Below are 1,974 nucleotides of genomic sequence, written 5' to 3'. Positions count from 1 at the left end.
GAATCCCAAACAGTAATGAGAACAAAGTTGGTTACATGCCTTACCACCATTTCTCTTTCTCTTAGGAGGAAATCAGTGTCTTGTTTGAGGAAGTGTTCTTTTATCTACATAGGTGTCAAAATGGACTAAATGTCTCTTAAGAATTCCTTTCACTCTGCAGTTGACTGTCCGCTGTCCCAAGATGGTGGCAGTGGTGGCGCCCGGGAACCTGTTCAAGCTGCTGAGAACAGAAGGGCCGGGCCAAGGTCCAGCAAACGGGAGGCAGTGGCCTCTGCGTGCCCTGCAGCCGGGGTTACACTTTGCGGTGGTGGCGCCAGGGAATGCTCGTGCTGGGCCCAGCCTTTCTCTCAATTTAGGAATGGCAGCGGGCGTGCACCCCTGGTTCCCAGGCCATGGTGCTGAAGTAGCTCAAAGTGTGTCTGCTGGAGGATACAGATGTAGGTAAATCAAACATTGTGTAGTGGTTCGTGGAAGACAGGTTTGATCCAAACATCAACCCAACAATAGGACCATCTTTTATGACCAAGACTGTCCAGTACCAAAATGAGCTACATAAATCCTTCATCTGGGATACAGTTGGATGAGAACGATTTCCTGCCTTAGCGCCAATGTACTACCAAGGCTCGGCCGCAGCTATAATTATTTATGACATAACGAAAGATTTTCAACATTAAAGAAGTAGGTAAAAGAGCTTCAGCAGCATGGCCCACCCAACATTGTAGTTGTCATTGCAGGAAATAAGTTGATCTTATCGAGGTAAGAGAGGTCATGGAGAGAGATGCCAAGACTACGCCAACTACATCCATGCAGTCCTTTTATGGACCAGAGCGAAGAACAAGATAAACATAAACGGACTCTTTATATAAATTAGTCAAAGAATTCCATCCACTGATGCCAGCCGCCTTCTGGCGGAAAGGGCTTCAAACTTTACAGAGCCTTTGGAGCCTAGGCGGAGCTGCAGCTGACTGGGCCTTGACCCTGGGGCTCCCAGATGAAGTAGCTGGTCCTGACAGGCCTCAGGAGGGCTGGGACCCCCTCCAGGGGTCGCCTGCCAGTCTTGGATCGTTTTTGGGCAACTGGGATTCACAGGAATTAACTGGTTCCGTCTCCTCTTCAGAGACTGCAGCAGTAACAGGTCAGTCTGTGGACTTCCGTCCTGTAAAGGATCTCTGTGTACCCAGGGACTGCATCGTTGGCTCCTGATGTTGCTGAGAAGGAATGTACAGTTGTGTGAATGGTAGGATGAGATCATTGAGTAGCTTTGTAGTCAAGATTCTATGTCACATTTGTAAAGGAGAAGTTAGCACTTTCATGGTTCTTGAGGGGAAAAAAAGTCCTTGTGGATACATTCCTTCCCTTGTCTTCCCATTGACCATTGCCACTGCTAGAGGGAGTGATAACATTTAGAATGTGTGCAGTTACCACCCTGGAGGGATGGCAGTTAAGACTGTCTGAAGCTGAGGTGGGTTGTTTCTGAGGCTGATGGAGAGGCACCCACCCACGCTGTCTCTGACACAATCTCCATTGGGCACAGCAGCCCAGGACCCTGTCGCACAGGTATCCCCAGGCACGTCACTGGCACCTTTTTAAGTAAGCTCTGACAATCAAGATGGTGGTGGTAGAGAGGCTGCGTGGAACATGTTGAATTGCAGATTCAGTTTAAACTGACTAGCCCTGTTTTCCAAAGAGAAAAGAAGAAGCCTAGAAAGTGGGGTAAATGCTGTCCATTTTTAATTTGACAGAGCTGCCTTGGTGGGGGAGACAGGTATCTGTTGCTTAGCACATGTAAAGTTGTAGTCATATATTTATGAGACCACAGCTTACAGATAATAAATTATGTAAATACATTAATAAATTCTATGCTTCATTAACAAAGAAAAAAGAATTCCTTCCACTCTGAAACTCATTAATATCACAACCAATGATTTCATATATCTGACAGGATAAAATAACTAACTGGATGGAAAGTGAAAA

The 1,974-nt window shown here is 46.5% G+C and overlaps 1 pseudogene; it reads left to right on the top strand.

The window, feature by feature from the left end:
* Positions 1 to 392: 392 nt before the first annotated feature.
* Positions 393 to 965, top strand: LOC109562443 (ras-related protein Rab-22A pseudogene; annotated as a pseudogene).
* The last annotated feature ends 1,009 nt before the right edge of the window (positions 966 to 1,974 follow it).

This window comes from Bos indicus, chromosome 8 (assembly GCF_029378745.1).
Source record: "Bos indicus isolate NIAB-ARS_2022 breed Sahiwal x Tharparkar chromosome 8, NIAB-ARS_B.indTharparkar_mat_pri_1.0, whole genome shotgun sequence".
In the NCBI taxonomy this organism is placed as follows: Eukaryota; Metazoa; Chordata; class Mammalia; order Artiodactyla; family Bovidae; genus Bos; species Bos indicus.
This window is presented reverse-complemented; position numbering and strand designations above follow the sequence as displayed.